Source organism: Urocitellus parryii, chromosome 11 (assembly GCF_045843805.1).
Source record: "Urocitellus parryii isolate mUroPar1 chromosome 11, mUroPar1.hap1, whole genome shotgun sequence".
NCBI classification, from domain to species: Eukaryota; Metazoa; Chordata; class Mammalia; order Rodentia; family Sciuridae; genus Urocitellus; species Urocitellus parryii.
Window position 1 is genome coordinate 111,263,611 of NC_135541.1, and position 19,790 is coordinate 111,283,400.

Consider the following 19,790-nt stretch of genomic DNA (forward strand, 5'->3'; position numbering starts at 1 on the left):
ACTATACATACACCCCCTCATTACACTTTTATTTATATACAGTAGGGAATTTGTAGAGTTAAGGACGTTGTCTCTGGAGACAAATGGATTTCATAGTCAGAGCTGCAGCTGTTGATCCCTCAGTATTTCTGTCTTTGCATGAAATGGGGATTTTACTACCTGTCACAATAGTTTTGGAGAAAGATGAAGTAGGATAATGTCTTAAGTTCAGAATACAGTCCTCAGCAACTAGAAATTTAAGAAATAATAGCTATTATTATTATTGTTGGATAATTTTCTACTGATCTTTCAAAACCTTGTTCAAATATCACCAAATCTTACCTGGGACTACTTGCTCCCTGCCTCTTATGTATGTACTTTATGGACCCATGATTACAACCTTTATTGTAACATATTATATTTATCTATTTGCATGTCTTTATATACAAATAAACTATGAATGGCTCCAGACCAAAAAAAAATTTAAATATTGTATGCTTAATATTGGGCTTGGCAAACAGTAGCATCTCAATGAACATTTGTGGGGTGATAGATTATAGATAAAAGGATAAAGAACAGATGGAGAAATGAATATATGTCATACCAAAGTAAACTAGACTGGTAGTCAGCTAGAATATATTTCTAGAACAGAAGCACTCATTTGAATAAGATCTAATGCTTAAAGACAGCAAAAAAATTAGGAAAGAAAACCTATGTCCTATATAAATAGTCTAGAACAAGTTTCCCCATGTCTTTCTTGTTGTCTACATTCTGTTCTCCACGTAGATGCCTGAGAGATTTCCTGAGGGCTTTTTTTTTTTAAAGCAAAAATATATATCTTGCCTATAAAACCTTTATGGTTTCCCATTCCACTTAGTATAAACTCTAAACTGATCCTCAGCTCTCTGAGGCACTGTAGGATCTGCTGAACCCGGCATCTCTTTTCTTAATCATTCCCCCTTCCCTCAGTATGCACTAGCCATATTGACTTGCTTCCTATTCCTTAAAACAAGCAAAATTCTTACCTCTGGTCCTTCACATTTATTATTTCCTATACATAAAATGTCATTTCCCATCCTACTCCCATGGTTGACTCTTTCCTGATGCTTAGCTCTCAGCTGAAATGTCACCTCCTGAAGGAGGTAAGATTCCATCCAATCTAGAAAAGACTGTACCCATCTAAACACTCATTTTCCCTAATTAACCTTCTTTTTTTGCTTGCTGATTATTATCTGCAAGAGGAGAGGAAACTTAGTCTAGTGCAGTGCTAGGTTCCCAAGAGCCTAGAATCATGTCTGACACCACAGAGGGCTTTGAGTAAGTATTTATTAAATGAATTATCCTAGGAAATCAAAGGCTGATCACACTATATTGTTGTATTTAGAGAATTATGGCAATCCCCAAGTTGGAAAGGAACCAAGAGGCATGGGTTTCTGCCTAAGCCAAGAGACATTCAGAGTTTATACAATTCCTGGACTAGATGCTTTTCTGCATAAACCCATGCCCTTTTATAGCTCCACTTTGCCCAGTTTATCCCACATAACTAAGGGCTGGTCAAGGGATCATTAAGGTGGGAAATACTGAAAGAGAAAACAGACCCACAGCAGTCTCCCTGGTTATATCTGCTAATGCTATTTGCCTAACCCAGATACATGCATGTGGCCTACATTACCTACATACCTAGAAAGAGAAAGGAAGATGTGGTGGGGAGAGGTATATTCCTACTTACTCATGACTAGGACATGCTCAGAATCCAGAACGCAGAATAAGTGAACATTCAGACTCCCAAATCGCCCATCATTTTATTTCATTTTTTACTTGTTATTTTTAGATATATATGATAATAGAGTGTATTTTGACATATTATACATACATGCAGTATGACATTCTAATTAGGTTGTGTTCTAACTGTGGTTCTACATAATATGGTATAATAGTGGTGGCGTGTTCATAGGAAAGTTATGTCCTGTTCGTTGCACTCTTGTTCCTATTCCCATTCCCCATTCCGTTCACTCCTGTTTGTCTATTCCAATGAACTTCTATTCTTCCCTCTCCCTACCCCTTATGGTGTGTTAGTGTCCCATATCAGAAAGAATATCCCGCCTTTGGTTTTATGGGATTGGCTTATCTCACTTAGCATGATAGTCTCCAGTTCCATCCACTTACTGGCAAATGCCATCATTTCATTCCTGTTTGATGCGGAGTAAGAGTCCATTGTGCAGACATAGCACATTTTCATTGTCCATTCATCTGTTTAAGGGCACCTGGGTTGGTTCCATAGCTTAGCTATTGTGAATTGAGGTGCTATAAACAATCATGTGGCTACATCACTGTAGTATGCCGACTTTAAGTCCTTTGGGTACATAAAGAGGACTGGGGTAACTGGATCAAATGATGATTCCATTCCAAGATTTCTGAGGAAACTCCATACTGCTTTTCAGAGTGGTTGCACCAATTTGCAGTCCCACCAACAATGTATGAGTGTATCCCCCCCCCATCCACATCAACAATTATTGTTACTTGTGTTCTTGATAATTGCTATTCTGATTGGAGTGAGATGGTTTTAGTTTACACTTCTCCAATTGCTCGAAATGCTGATCATTTTTTCATATGTTTGTTGATTATTAACATTTCTTCTTCTGTGAAGTGCCCATTCAGTTCCTTTGCCCATTTATTGATTGGGTTGTTTGGGGGTTTTGGTATTAGGTTTATTTAAGTTCTTTAAATATCCTGGAGATTAATGCTCTATCTGAGGTGCAGGTGGCAAAGATTTTCTCCTATTATGTAAGCTCTCTCTTCATGTTCTTGATTATTTCCTTTGCTGTGAAGAAGCTTTTTAGTTTGATACCATCTCATTTATTGATTCTTGATTTTACTTTTCGTGCTTTAGGAGTCTTGTTGAGGAATTCTGTTCCTAAGCCAACATGATGAATATTTGCCTACTTTTTCTTCTAGTAGATACAGGGTCTTTGGTTTAATGTCTAGGTCCTGATCTACTTTGAGTTGAGTTTTGTGCAGGGTGAAATATAGGGGTTCAATTTCATTTTACAACATATGGATTTCCAGTTTCCCAACACCATTTGTTGAAGAGGCTATCTTTTCTCCAGTATATGTTTTTGGCACATTTTTCTAGTATGAAAGAAATGTATTTATGTGGGTTTGTCTGTGTGTCTTCTATTCTGGTCAATTGGTCTTCATGTCTGTTTTGGTGCCAATACCATGCCATTTTTTGTTACTATAGCTCTGTAGTATAATTTAAAATATGGTATTGTGATACCTCCTGCTTCACTTTTCTCACTGGAAATTACTTTGGCTACTCTAGGCCCTTTATGTTTCCAAATTAATTTCATGACTTCTTTTTCTATTCCTATGAAGAATAACATTGGAATTCTTATTTATTTATTTATTTATTCTAGCTTATTATACATGCAAGCAGATGAATTTCAATTTATAGTACACATATAGAGCACAATTTTTCATGTCTCTGGTTGTACACAAAGTAGAGTTACACTATTAATGTCTTCATACATGTACTTAGGGTAATGATGTTCATTTCATTCCACCATCTTTCCTACCCCTATGTTCCTACCCTACTCCTCCCTCCCTTTTGCCTAGTTAAAGCTCCTCCATTTCTCTCATGCTCCTTTGCTGCCCCCCATCCCCAATATGGATCATCATCCACATATCAGAGAAAACAGTCAGCATTTTTTTTATAATATTCCCCAACTCCATCCATTTACCTGCAAATGCCATGATTTTATTCTCTTTTAATGCAGAGTAATATTCCATTGTGTATATGTACCACATTTTCTTTATCCATTCATCTACTGAAGGGCATCTAAGTTGGTTCCACAATGTAACTATTGTGAAGTGTGCTGCTATAAACATTGATGTGGCTGCATCACTGTAGCACGCTGTTTTTAAGTCCTTTGGGTATAAATTGAGGAGTGGGATAGCTGGGTCAAATTAGGGTTCCATTCCAAGTTTTTCAAGGAATCTTCATACTGCTTTCCATACTGGCTGCACCAATTTGCAGTCCCACCAGCAATGTATGAGTGTACCTTTCACCCCACATCCTCGCCAACACCTATTGTTGTTTGTGTTCTTAATAGTTGCTCTTCTGACTAGAGTGAGATGAAATCTTAAGAATAGTTTTGATTTGCATTTCTCATTTTGCTAAAGATGTTGAACATTTTTTCATATATTTGTTGATTGATTGTATATCATCTTCTGAGAAGTGTCTGTTCAGTTCCTTGGCCCGTTTATTGATTGTGTTATATTTTTTTTTTGGTATTAAGATTTTTGAGTTCTTTATAAATACTAGAGATTAGTGCTCTATCTGATGTGCATGTGGTAAAAATTTGCTTCCATTCTGTAGGCTCTCTATTCACCTCACTGATTGTTTCTTTTGCTGAGAAAAAGCTTTTTAGTTTGAATCCATACATTTATTGATTCTTGATTTTATTTCTTGCACTATGGAAGTCTTATTAGGGATGTCAGGGCCTAATCCAACATGATGAAGATTTGGGCCTACTTTTTTTTTCTATTAGGCAAGGATCTCTGGTTTAATTCCTAGGTCCTTGATCCACTTTTAGTTGAGTTTTGTGCATGATGAGAGATAAGGGTTTAGTTTCATATTGCTGCATATGGATTTCCAGTTTTCCAAGCACCATTTGTTAAAGAGGCTATCTTTTCTTCAATATATGTTTTTGGCACCTTTGTCTAATATGAGATAACTGTATTCATGTGGGTTTGTATCTGTGTCTTCTATTCTGTACCATTGGTCTATTAGTCTATTTTGGTGCCAATACCATGCTGTTTTTGTTAATACTGCTCTATAGTATAGTTCAAGGTCTGGTATAGTGATGCCACCTGCTTCAATCTTCTTGCTAAGGATTGCTTTGGCTATTCTGGGTCTCTTATTTTTCCAGATGAATTTTATGACTGCTTTTTCTATTTCTATGAGAAACGTTATTGGGATTTTGATTGGAATTGCATTAAATCTGTATACTGCTTTCGGTAGTATGGTCATTTTGACAATATTAATTCTGCCTATCCAAGAACTAGGGATATCTTTCCATCTTCTAAGGTCTTCTTTAATTTCTTTCTTTAGCATTCTGTAGTTTTCATTATAGAGGTCTTTCAACTCTTTTGTTAAGTTGATTCCTAAGTATTTTATTTTTTTGAGGCTATTGTAAATGGGGTAGTTTTGCTAGTTTCTCTTGCAGAGAATTTGTCTCTTATATACATAAATGCCTTTGATTTATGCGTTTTTATTTTGTATCCTGATGAATGGTTCCCTTAAGTCGTATGAAGTGTCCATCTTTATCTCTTTTGATTAACTTTGGCTTGAAGTCTACTTTTTATATGAGGATGGAGACCCTTGCTTGTTTCTGTAGTCCATGTGAGTGGCATGTTTTTTCCCAACCTTTCACCTTCAGTCTGTGGATGTCTTTTCATATGAGATGATCTCTTGGAAAAAGCACATTGTTGGGTCTTTTAAAATCCAACCTGCCAGTCTATGTCTCTTCATTGGTGAGTTTAGGTCATTAACATTCAGATTACTATTGAGACATGATTTGTATTCCTGGTGATTATTGTTTATTTTTGGTATTTAACTTGACTTGGTTTCTCCTTTAATTGGTTTTTCCTTTAGTGTAATACCTCCCTTTGATGATTTTTATTGTTGTTTTTCATTTCCTCCTCATGGAATATTTTGTCAAGGATGTTCTTTAGTGCATGCTTTCAAGTTGTAAATATTTTTAACTTTTGTTTGTCATGGTAGGTTTTTATTTTGTCATTGAATCTAAAGCTTAATTTTGCTGGATATAAGATTCTTAGTTGGCATCCATTTTCTTTCAGAGCTTGATATCTGTTGTTCCAGGATCTTCTAGCTTTCAGTGTCTGGGTTGAAAAATCTGCAGATAACCTAATTGGTTTTCCCCTATATGTAATCTGAAAATTTTCTCTTGTGGCTTTTAAAATCCTCTTCTTATTCTGTATGATAAGCATTTTCATTATAATGTTCCTTGGTGTGGATCTGTTGTGATTTTGCACATTTGGCATCCTATAAGAATGAATTTTCCAATTTATTCTTCATGTTTCAAAATTTTTCTGATATTATTTCATTGAATAGATTGTTCATTTCTTTGGTTTGGAACCCTATGCCTTCCTCTACCCAATAATTCTTAAATTTGGTCTTTCTATGTTATTCCATAATTATTGAATATTCTTCTCATGGTTTCTTACATGTGGTCTACATTCTTTTCAAGATTATATAATTTGTCTTCGTTGTCTGAGGTGCTATCTTCCAAGTGATCTAATTGTGGTGCTTTCATTTGAACTTTTAATTTTGTTTATTGTTTCTTTCAAGGATTTCTGTTTGTTTGTCTGTTTTAGAACCTCTATCTTTTTATTGAAATAATCTTTTGTTTCCTGTATTTGATTATGTAGCTCTTTATCAAAATGATCTTTTACTGTCTGTATTTGCTGTTTTGTATCATTTTTCAATTTGCAGAATATTTTAATTATGTACATCCTGAACTCCAGCTCTGTAATTTCTTCTGTTGTGCTTGTCATGGATTCTCTTAATGTAGTATCTTGGTTTGTTTGGGGCATTTTCTTCCCTTGTTTTTTCTAGCATTACATTTTTTAACCTATAGGCTTATAGTGTTCCTGCAAGGCTCCAATACCTCTCATTTAAGGGGGAGAACAATATTAACAGATTCCAATACAAACAATATACAGCCTCAAACAAAATAGCTGCTATGAAAATGTTTACAGTTGTGTCACAATATACAGAAATGGTGAGTTCAATTATTACCTACAATATAATCAGTAGGTTTGCAAAAGGGTCTACTGTTTCTGATGGTGGACAAAGAACCAGGGGTGAGATGTTGAGTGGGTAGGAGGTGAGAGGATACAGAGTTATTAGACCTTAAGGAGCATGAAAGAGGAATCTAAAGAAGTTGATTAGTAGCAGGAAAAGAGAGAGAAAGTAATTTTTGGGAGACAAGTAAGTGGGAAGACAATAGAGAGAGTAAAAAAAAAACAAAACAAACCTAATATTAGGAAAAATAAAAAATGTAAAAATAGGAGATTAAAAAATGTACAACACAACTGTAACATACTATTCAGACATACCAGTAGCATAATTCATAAAATGTACTTGGTTTCACAAATGTTGTGGATGTGAGGGTGGGAGAAGTGAGAGAGAGAGAGAGAGAGAGAAAAGAGAAACAAAAATCTCAAAGGGAGATACAAGGATTGTTTTTGTTGGAGATTAGTATCTTTCCTGATTCCCTTCTCATCCAATAGATGGGGTTGTCTGTTTGCTGGTACCTCCACCCTCGGGATGGTGAAAGTTATTAGGGTGAGAGGGTTAGTCTACAGGGAAAAGCTCTTGGAGTTGGAGTATAGCATTTGCAGGACCCTGATAGGAGACTGCACCCCCAAAGATCTCTGTTGGGGCCTGCTCATGTGATGTGGGTGCCCGGTCTTATCTCCTTTTATGGCCTGTAAACCTCCCAATTCCTGGTCTCTAATTTAGTCTCTAAACTGTATCTCACTCACCCTCTCCCTTTCTACTTCTCAATCAGGAACCTCTCTCTCCAAAGGTCTTGTAGGCTGTGCTCTGGGTGCTGCATACCTGTTGCAGAGAGCTGTTTTGTATTGGAAAGTTCAGGACCAGGTTTTGTGAGCTACAGATCAGCTGCATAGCAGCAAGCACAGTGCCGGGTTAGTGGCTGCTGGGAAGGGGGAAGTTGGGGACTATAGATAATTTGATATTGCTTCTAAGACCCAGCCAATGTTCCAAGCTTGGAGTTGCCCCAACTAAGATGGCAACAAAGGTGTCTCAAGATGGAGGTGGCTGCTTTCAGCAATGGAGTGTTGTGTTGGGTGGGGCCTGGAGGTGGCATTGGGTGGAGTGTTCAAAGATGCAGCTCTGTGGCATGTAGTATTGTGGCTGGAGGCTGTCTCCAGACCCTGTGTGGTGTCCCTAGGTGCAAGCTATCATGTGTAGGGGAGTATGGCAGTGGTTGCAATGTCCCAAGATGCAGGCTACTTGGGGAGCCCCACATTGTTAGATGAGGGTCCACAGAGTGGTGGCAGCTGGGTGTCCTGCGTGGGAGCAGCAACCAGAATTCCTGCAAGTGTGCTGATGCTGGTGGTCCTGCTCGGGTATCCAGAGGTTCTGCATAGGCAAGTGGCTAGGATTTCTGCACTGACACTGAGGCTTGGAGACCTGTGCAGGCACAGCTGCCATGATTTCAGCATAGGAACAGCTGTCAAGGGTCCTCTAATCACTCACAGAGAAATAGTATTCCCACTACTTGAATCCCAGGTCACAGAGCAACACAAAATGCAGCCTCCCTCTAGCCTGACCTCTTATATCCATATCCCCTCATTGGAATTATAATAAGAATTGCATTAAATCTGTAGAGCACTTTTGCTAGGTTAGCCATTTTAACAATATTAATTGTGCCTATTCACGAACAAGGGGGATCTTTCATGGTATTTTTAATTTTCTTGCTTGAAACTGATCTGTTTAAATTTTCTATGTCTTTCTGATTTGATTTGGGTAGACCATTTGTCTCTAGAAATTTGTTGAGGTTCTCAAGATTTTCTATTTTATTAGAGTATAAATTTTCAAAATAGTTTCTGATTATCATCTGCACATTGTGATATTGTCCTTTTCATCACAAGTTTTAGTGATTTCAGTTTTTTTCCTCTCTTTATCTTCATTAGCTTGTCTAAGGGTTTGTCAGTTTTACTTATTTTTTTCAAAAACCAGCTTTTTGTTCATTATTTTTTTTCTTTCAATTTCATTGATTTTGGGCTCTGATTTTAATTATTTCCTGTCTTCTATTGCTTATGGTGTTGATTTGCTCTAATTTCTCTAGGGCTTTGAGATGCAATGTTAGGTTATTTATTTGGTGACCTTCTAGTCTTTTAATGAATGGGCTAAATGCAATGAACTTTCCTCTGAGAACTGCCTTCATGGTGTCCCTGAGATTTTGGTAGGTTGTATCACTAGTCTCGTTTACCTCTAAGTAGTTTTTTTAATTTCATGCCTGATTTCTTCTGCTATCCATTGTTCATTCCATAGTGTATTATTTAGTCTACAGAGTAACTTCCATTTTATATATTATCATTAATTTCTAATTGCATTCCATTATAATCTGAAGAAATGCAAGGTAGTATCTCTCTCTCTCTCTCTCTCTCTCTATGTGTGTGTGTGTGTGTGTGTGTGTGTGTGTGTGTGTGTGTGTGTCTTTCTCTTGCCTCAGATATGGTCTATTTTAATGAAGGATCAATTTTGCTGTTGGGAAGAAAGTCTATTCAGTCATTTAGGGGTGAAATATTATATATATATATATATATATATATATATATATATATATATATATACCTGTCTCAATTATTAATTGTACTTTTTATTTTTTATTTCTATAGTTTCTTTATTTCATTTTTGTTTGGGGAATCTATCCATTGGTGATAGAGGTGTGTTACAGTCACCTAGTATTATTGTGTTGTGGTCTATTTGATTCTTGAAATTGAGAAGGGTTTGTTTGATGTACATAGATGCTTTTTTGTTTGAGGCATAAATATTTACAGTTGTTATGTCTTGTTGATGTATCATTCCCTTAAGCAGTACGAAATGTCCTTCTTTGTCCCTTCTGATTGACTTTGGCTTGATGACCACTTCATCTGATATGAGGCTAGAAACCCTGCTTGTTTACAAGATCCATGTGAACAATTTTTGTTTTATCCTTTCACCTTCAGTCCTGGGTGTCTTTGCCCTCTTTGAGACAGCATATTGTTGGATCTTATTTTTAAATAAAATCTGCCAGTCTCTGTGTTTTGATTGATGAATTTAGACTATTTACATTCAATGTTACTATTGAGAAATGATTTTCATACCCTTTCATTTTAATTTATTTCTGATTTTTACTTTGAATTTGTTCCTTCTTTGATTGACTATTCTCTAATATAATTCCTCCCTTTGCTAGTTTAATGTTTATTTTTCATTTCTTCTTCGTGAAATATTTTATTGAGTATGTTTTTTATTGCCTGCTTTCTAGTTGTGAATTCTTTTAACTTTTGTTTATCATGAAAGGTTTTTATTTAACCATCAATTTTGAAGCTGAATGGCATCCATTTTCTTTCAGAGCTTGGTATATACTATTCCAACACCTCCTAGCTTTGAGTGTCTAGGTTATAAAATTAGCTGAGATCTGGATTGATTTCCCTATAAATGTGACCTATCCTTTTTTTTCTGACAGGCTCTAAATTGCTATTCTTGTTCTGTATGCTGAAAAAGCAAGGGAAAAAATTGCCCCAAAGAAACCATGATACTTCAATAACCAAATCCCTCAACACCAAAGTGGAAGAGATGTCAGAGAAGGAATTTTAAATGTGCATAAACTGATCTTGAGGTATAGGAAATAGTAAGGACCAAATCAAAAAGAAAATACAGGAAGTGAAAGATAATTTCAATAGTGATCTTCCACTTGAATTACAGTTTGAGGCAATGAAGACTAAATATATAATCTTGAAAATAACCTTGATCATGAAAAAAGATACTAAGAAACTATGAACAGAAATCCCAAGAAACATGGGGGAAAATTAAAAAAGACCAAATATAAAATTTATTAAGATAGATGAAGGCTTGGAGATCCAAACCAAAGGAATGCATAAACTTTTCAATGAAATGATATCAGAAAATTTCCTGAACCTTAAGAATGGAATGGGAAATCAAATATAGGGCCTTACAGGACCCCAAATATACAAAATTACAACAGACCTACACCAGTGCACATTGTTATTTATTCTATTGTTTTCTTGTGAGGTTCAATTCAAGATTATAAATAATAATTTAATAGTGAAAATGGAAAATCACCCAAATACTCAATAATAAGGAAATATCACATGGGCACAATATTTTCAAAGAATATCAATGACATGAGAAATCAGTCTTTAGTGTAAGTGCCAAAAACAGGATACAAAATCATATCTGCTATTAACTCAATGCAAAGTACACACAAACACATACACAACACACAGGCAAGCACATAAAACCATACAAGAAAAAGAGTGGGAAACTTACGGACATGTTTACAAGAGTTACCTCTGGGTATGGTTTCTTTTCTTCTTTTTACTTTTCTCTAGTTTCTAATATATTTATAATAAAAAGAATGAAGTACTGACATGCTACAACCAGGATAATCCTTAAAAGCATTGTGATAAGTGAAAGTTAAAAACATAATCAAATATTGCATGCAGGATTATACATTATGTACTGACATGTAGAAAGCAGACTACTGATTGCCCGGGATTAGGGGTGAAGGTGGAGAATGGGTAATTACTGGCAATGGGTGTGGGGAGTCTTTGTGGGGTGAGAAATACTCTAAAATTACATTGTGATGACAGTTTTACAGCTCTGTGGCTACGTAAAAACCTTTGAATTTTACACTTTAAATGTGTGAATCATAGTGTATATAAATTACGTGAGGAAATCTGTCTAAAGAAAAAAGTAAGTAATATAATCTTTATGTAGAATGTTTTTAATGTTTTTTTTTGTTTCAAGGTTTTAATTTTTGTGGCTACTACAAATCACTGCAAATAACCTTTCTATATACATGTACATATACCTCTATTTTCTTTTTTTTTAATTTTTTTTATTGTTGGTCGTTCAAAACATTACATAGTTCTTGATATATCATATTTCACAGTTTGATTCAAGTGGGTTATGAACTCCCAATTTTACCCTGTATACAGATTGCTGTATCACATCAGTTACCCTTCCATTGATTGACATATTGCCATTCTAGTGTCTGATGTATTCTGCTGTCTATCCTATTCTCTACTATCCCCCCTCCCCTCCCCTCCCCTCCCCTCCCCTCCCCTTTTCTCTCTCTACCCCTTCTACTGTAAATCATTTCTTCCACTTGTATTATCTTGTCTTACCCCTCCTTTCCTCTTATATGTAATTTTGTATAACCCTGAGGATCACCTTCTATTTCCATGTGATTTCCCTTCTCACTCCCTTTGCCTCCCACCTCTCATCCCTGTTTATGTTAATCTTCTTCTCAAGCTCTTCGTCCCTACCCTGTCCTTGGTTATTCCCCTTATATCAAAGGAGTCATTTGGCATTTGTTTTTTAAAGATTGGCTAGCTTCACTTAACATAATCTGCTCTAATGCCATCCATTTCCCTCCAAATTCTATGATTTTGTCATTTTTTAATGCAGAGTAATACTCCATTGTGTATAAATGCCACATTTTTTTATCCATTCATCTATTGAAGGGCATCTAGGTTGGTTCCACAATCTTGCTATCGTGAATGTGAATTGTGCTGCTATGAACATCGATGTAGCAGTGTCCCTGTAGCATGCTCTTATTAGGTCTTTAGGGAATAGACTGAGAAGGGGAATAGCTGGGTCAAATGGTGGTTCCATTCCCAGCTTTCCAAGAAATCTCCATACTGCTTTCCAAATTGGCTGCACCAATTTGCAGTCCCACCAACAATGAACAAGTGTACCCTTTTCCCCGCAACCTCTCCAGCACTTGTTGTTGTTGGACTTCATGATGGCTGCCAATCTTACTGGAGTGAGATGGTATCTTAGGGTGGTTTTGATTTGCATTTCTCTGACTGCTAGTGATGGTGAGCATTTTTTCATGTACTTGTTGATTGATTATATGTCCTCCTCTGAGAAGTGTCTGTTCAGGTCCTAGGCCCATTTATTGATTGGGTTATTTGTTATCTTATTGTCTAATTTTTTGAGTTCTTTGTATATTCTGGTTATTAGGGCTCTATCTGAAGTGTGTGGAGTAAAGATTTGTTCCCAGGATGTAGGCTCCCTGTTTATCTCTCTTATTGTTTCTTTTGCTGAGAAAAAACTTTTTAGTTTGAGTAAGTCCCATTTGTTGATGCTAGTTGTTAACTCTTGCACTATGGGTGTCCTATTGAGGAATTTGGAGCCCGACCCCACAGTATGTAGATCATAGCCAACTTTTTCTTCTATCAGATGCCATGTCTCTGATTTAATATCAAGGTCCTTGATCCATTTTGAGTTAACTTTTGTTAAAGGGATTCAGATTCATTTTGATGCAATGGATTTCCAGTTTTCCCAGCACCATTTGTTGAAGATGCTATCCTTCCTCCATTGCATGCTTTTAGCCCCTTTATCAAATATAAGATAGTTGTAGTTTTTTGGATTGGTTACTGTGTCCTCTATTCTGTACCATTGGTCCACCCATCTGTTTTGGTACCAGTACCATGCTGTTTTTGTTACTATTGCTCTGTAGTATAGTTTGAAGTCTGGTATCGCTATACCGCCTGATTCACACTTCCTGCTTAGCATTGTTTTTGCTATTCTGGGTCTTTTATTATTCCATATGAATTTCATGATTGTTTTATCTATTTCTACAAGAAATGCTGTTGGGATTTTGATTGGCATTGCATTGAACTTATAGAGAACTTTTGGTAATATCGCCATTTTGATGATGTTAGTTCTTCCTATCCATGAACAGGGTATATTTTTCCATCTTCTAAGGTCTTCTTCTATATCTCTCTTTAGGGTTCTGTAGTTTTCATTGTGTAAGTCTTTCACCTCTTTTGTTAGGTTGATTCCCAAGTATTTTATTTTTGGGGGGGATATTGTGAATGGAGTAGTTGTACTCATTTCCGTTTCAGAGGATTTGTCGCTGATATACAGGAATGCTTTTGATTTATGCGTGTTGATTTTATATCCCCTGCCACTTTGCTGAATTCATTTATTAGCTCTAATAGTTTCTTTGTAAACCCTTTTGGGTCTTCTATGTATAGAATCATGTCATCTGCAAATAGTGATAATTTAAGTTCTTCTTTTCCTATTTTTATGCCTTTAATTTCTTTCGTCTGTCTAATTGCTCTGGCCAGTGTTTCGAGGACTATGTTGAACAGAAGTGGTGAGAGAGGGCATCCCTGTCTTGTACCAGATCTTAGAGGGAATGCCTTCAAGTTTTCTCCATTCAGAATGATGCTGGCTTGTGGCTTATCATAGATTGCTTTTACAATGTTGAGGTATGATCCTGTTATCCCTAATTTTTCTAGAGTTTTGAACATAAAGTGATGCTGTACTTTGTCGAATGCTTTTTCTGCATCTATCGAGATGATCATATGGTTCTTATTTTTAAGTCTATTGATGTGGTGAATAACATTTATTGATTTCCGTATATTGAACCAGCCTTGCATCCCAGGGATGAATCCTACTTGATCATGGTGTATAATTTTTTTGATATGTTTTTGAATCTGATTCGCCAGAATTTTATTGAGGATTTTTGCATCTAGGTTCATTAGAGATATTGGTCTGTAGTTTTGTTTCTTTGAAGTGTCTTTGTCTGGTTTAGGCATCAGGGTGATGTTGGCCTCGTAGAATGTATTTGGAAATTCTCCCTCTTTTTCTATTTCCTGAAATAGCTTGAAAAGTATTGGTGTTAGTTCCTCTTGAAAGGTTTTGTAAAACTCTGCTGTATACCCATCTGGTCCTGGGCTTTTCTTAGTTGGTAGTCTTTTGATGGTTTCTTCTATTTCCTCTATTGTTATTGGTCTGTTTATGTTGTCTATATTCTCCTGACTCAATCTGGGCAGATCATATGACTTAAGAAATTTATCTATGCCTTCACTATCGTCTATTTTATTGCAGTATAAGGATTCAAAATAATTTCTGATTATCTTCTGTATTTCTGAAGTGTCTGTTGTGATATTGCCTTTTTCATCCCGTATGCTAGTAATTTGGGTTCTCTCTTTTCTTCTCTTCGTTAGCATGGCTAAGGGTCTGTCAATTTTATTTATTTTTTCCAAGAACCAACTTTTAGTTTTGTCAATTTTTTCAATTGTTTCTTTTGTTTCGATTTCACTAATTTCAGCTCTGATTTTAATTATTTCTTGCCTTCTACTTCTTTTGCTGTTGTTTTGCTCTTCTTTTTCTAGGATTTTGAGATGAAGTATGAGATCATTTATTTGTTGGTTTTTTCTCTTTTTAAGGAATGAACTCCAAGCAATGAATTTTCCTCTTAGAACTGCTTTCAATGTGTCCCATAGATTCCGATATATTGTGTCTGTGTTTTCATTTAACTCTATGAATTTTTTAATTTCCTCCTTGATGTCTTCTAAAACCCATTGATCATTCAGTAACCTATTGTTCATTATCCAAGTGATGCATCATTTTTCCTTCCTTCTTTTATCATTGATTTTCAGTTTCATTCCATTATGATCAGATAAAATGCATGGTATTATCTCTACTCCTTTATATTGTCTAAGAGTTGCCCTGTGACATAATATATGATCTATTTTTGAGAAGGATCCATGTGCTGCTGAGAAAAAAAGTGTAACTACTTGATGTTGGGGGGTATAGTCTATATATGTCAATTAAGTCTAGGTTGTTAATTGTGTTATTGAGTTCTATAGTTTCCTTATTTAACTTTTGTTTGGAAGATCTGTCCAGTGGTGAGAGAGGTGTGTTGAAGTCTCCCATGATTATTGTATGGTGGTCTATTGAACTCTTGAACTTGAGAAGAGTTTGCTTGATGAACATAGCTGCACCATTATTTAGGGCATATATATTTATGATTGTTATGTCTTGTTGGTGTATGGTTCCCTTGAGCAGTATGACGTGTCCTTCTTTATCCCTTTTGATTAACTTTGGTTTGAAATCTGTTTTATTAGATATGAGTATGGCCACTCCTGCTTGTTTCCGCAGTCCATATGAGTGGTATGATTTTTCCCAACCTTTTACCTTCAGTCTGTGTATATCTTTTCCTATCAGATGCGTCTCCTGTAGGCAGCATATTGTTGGGTCTTGTTTTGTGATCCATTCAACTAGCCTGTGTCTCTTAATTGGTGAGTTTCAGCCATTAACATTTAGGGTTATTATTGAGATATGGTTTGTTCTTCCAGCCATATTTGTTTATTAATGTTACTAAACCTGATTTGTTATCCTCTTTGACTACTTTCCCCCCTTTACTGTCCTACCTCCCACTGTTGGTTTTCAATGTTATTTTCCATTTCCTCTTCCTGTAATGTTTTGCCAAGGATTTTTTGAAGAGATGGCTTTCTAGCTGCAAATTCTTTTAACTTTTGTTTATCGTGGAAGGTTTTAATTTCATCTTCCATCCTGAAGCTTAATTTCGCCGGATACACGATTCTTGGTTGGAACCCATTTTCTTTCGGTGTTTGAAATATGTTATCCCAGGATCTTCTGGCTTTCAGAGTCTGTGTTGAGAGATCAGCTGTTATCCTGATTGATATACCCCTAAATGTAATCTGCTTCCTTTCTCTTGTAGCTTTTAAAATTCTCTCCTTATTCTGTATGTTGGACATCTTCATTATAATGTGTCTAGGTGTGGATCTCTTATGATTTTGCACATTCGGCATCCTTTAGGCTTCTAGGATCTGGGATTCTGTCTCATTCTTCAACTCTGGGAAGTTTTCTCGTATTATTTCATTGAATAGATTGTTTATTCCTTTGGTTTGGAGCTCTGTGCCTTCCTGTATCCCAATGACTCTTAAGTTTGGTCTTTTGATATTATCCTATATTTCTTGGATGTTCTGCTCATGGTTTCTTAGCAGACTTGCTGAGCTGTCTATGTTCTTTTCAAGTTGAAATACTTTGTCTTCATTGTCTGATGTTCTATCTTCTAAGTGATCTACTCTGCTGGTAGTAATCTCAATTGAGTTTTTAAGTTGGTTTATTGCTTCCTGCATTTCTAGGATTTCTATTTGTTTGTTTTTTATTACCTCTATCTCCCTGTGAAATTGATCTTTTACTTCCTGGATTTGTTTATGTAGTTCCTTGTCAAAGTGATCTTTCATTGTCTGATTTTGCTGTCTCATGTCTTCCTTGAGACTCCAGATCATCTGAAGCATGTATATCCTGAACTCTTTATCTGACATTCCATCTGTTGCAGGTATTACCTCTTCTAAGGTTGAGTTGACCTGCATTGCTTGTGGTCCTTTCTTTCCTTGTCTTTTCATACTGCTCGAGTTTCTTTCTGCTTGGTGAAACTATTGTGTTTTTGAAATTTACCCCCTATTTATTTATATTGCTCTTGTATAGTTGGGAAGTCTCCCTTGCGGGGCGGGTAGTGGCTGTGTTCCTCCTCTAATTAGGGTGGTCTGTCTACCACGCTGGTCGGTCGCAAGTCTGCCCTCCCTGCGGGCGTGGGTGGCGGCTCTGCTCTGCCCCCACTCCAATTGTGATGACATAACTACCATGCCCTCGGGTCCTTGGTCCTGATCCGGATGTGGGCGGCGGCTCTGCTCGGTCCCCACTCCAATCGGTGTGACGTGTCTACCTCGCTGGCAGGCTATGGGGCCTGTCCTGCCAGTGGGTTGCAAGTCTGCCTACCTTGCAGGCTCAGACAGTGGCTCTGCACAGCCCCTACTCCAAATGGAGTGACTTGGCTTCCGCGCCATCGGGTCGCTGGTCCTATTCTAGGCGTGGGCGGCTACTCTCTTCGGCCCCAGCTGCAGTTGGGGTGTCGCGTGATACCACACCGGCGGGTCACTTGGCCTGCTCTGGGCGCAGGCGGCAGCTCCACTCTGCCCCCCCCCCCGGCCCCCACAGCACCCAGTAGGACCCGGACCGAGAAGCAGTCACCGCAGGTTCCCCAGCCCTGGGCCAAAGCAGCTTTGGGAGCCAGAACCCGGCCTCTCCGATCCCGACGCATGCTCCGATGGGAGCTGGCTCCAAGGAGCGACCCCCGCGGGTTCCCCAGCCCCAGGCCAAAGCAGCTCCGGGAGCCAGAGCCCGGCCACTCCAAGCTCTCCGAACTCGGTGCACACTCCGCTGGGCGCAGGCTCAAAGACGCAGTCCCCGCAGGCTCCCCAGCCCCGGGCCAAAACTGTTCCGGGAGTCAGAACCCAGCCGCCCAGAGCTCAGTGCACGCTCCACTTGGGGCTGGCCTCAACACGCAGTCTCTGCAGGTTCCCCAGCCCTGGGCCAAAGCAGCCCCGGGAACCAGAATCCGGCCGCTCAGAGCCTGGCGCACGCCTTGCCAGGAGCGAGCCCCCAGGAGTATTCTCCACAGGTTCTCCAGCCCCAAGCCTGAGCAATCTGTCTGCCAGACGCAAGCAAATACCAGCCTGAAATCACCTGTTCCGTAGCTGAATGAGCTGAGATCAGTAGAAAACAGGGATGATTACATCAGCTCTCCAAGATGGTGGCTGCTGTCCTCCTCCGTGGTCCGACCGGTGTCGAGAACCGAACTGGACTGCTTCTCTCCTCTGTCTCAAAGCCGGAACTCAGCACTAAGCGCGGCCATTGCACCACTGGCAGGAACCCCCAGAATCCGCATCGCTGCACCCTGCTCCGGCACCTCGCCGCTTCCCAGCGCACACCGCAGACTCCAGCTGTGGGGTGTTCCGCCGATCAGGCAATGCGATCCTCCGTGCAGAGAAATCGCCCGCGACCAAGCCCCCACAGCCGAACCTCGCGTGATGGAAATCCGTCCACTAGATTCTGGAGCACCTCAATTTCACTGGAAATTCCCAACAAGATAGCCTTCAGCCGTTTCACCTGTCTTTCTCCCGCATAGTGACACGGTGCACTGGGGTGATGCACTCCCTTCGCCGCCATCTTCCTTCTTTAATGCTTTTTTAAGGAGGAGGAAAGAAAGAAAAGTTGAGGATGAAGATGAGAGCCAGGTGAATAATTTAACTCAAACCTATGCTATACCAAGTCTCCAAACACAATTCCAGTTCTGACCAAATCCTAGGGGTAGATGGCTCTGGCTTCCTGTCTCAAACCACAACTCAAATGCAACATGAGGTACTCTTTGAATATGTTTTCCATGCTAGAATGGTAGTTCTTCAAGGACACAGGCTCTGTCTTATTCACCTTAATTCCCTCTAGATCTTAGCACATGTTCTGCTACAAATCAGTCACTTTCAATTGTTTTGTTTACAGTTTTTCATTTTGTGCTTAAAACAACAGGAATTTATTTCCACAGTTCTTGAAGCTAAAAGTCCAAAATTCAGGTGCTGGTAGAGCCATAATTCTCTGGAGGCTCTAGGGAAAAGCCTCCTTCTTATGCTTCCTGAGGTTGCCAGCCAACCTTTGTGTTCTGTAGATTGTAGACACATCCCTCTAATTGCACCTTCATCATCAATCACATGATGGCCTCCTGTGTTTCTCTAAGGAAGTGTGAGGTCCCTGAGTCTTCCACAATCCTGAGCTTCCTTCTTCTCTAGAGAACTTGGTGTTCTTGGAGAAGGGACATTCAATAGTATGGACCCAGAAATTCGTCTCCCAGGAGTTTTGGTTCCTTCTGGTTAGGATTTTCTTGGACTTGGGTGGAATCCTAGGATCCACTCTTAATGCAGATACAGGAAGAGAGCAGAGTTAGGCTAACTTGAATAAGAAATCAGGGAGTTCCTGTTCTAACCCATTTCCACGCTGTTTTTTTTTTTTCCAGTAAGCTTTTCTCTCACTATTGCCCAATAGATAGGTTTTTAATGACTGAATAGGGGTTAAAAAACATATTACCACTGGAAAAAAAATGTGATCCTGTGGGCTGAAAAAAATCATAATTATGAGAAAATGTAGTTCAACGATAAGATAAGGGAACATATCTTGAGGACTTTCAAGGACTAAAGGCTAGAAAAAAAAATCATCCTAAAATCTTGGGTGCATTTGGTCATCAAAGAATATTTTTCTCAATATTTGAACTGAATCCTAAGGCCGTGGTCTATCAGTTATGACACAAGTTTGAAGTAATCAGAAGAGTGCTTTGTTAGTGTAAAAGGTTTGCACATGGCTTCATGTA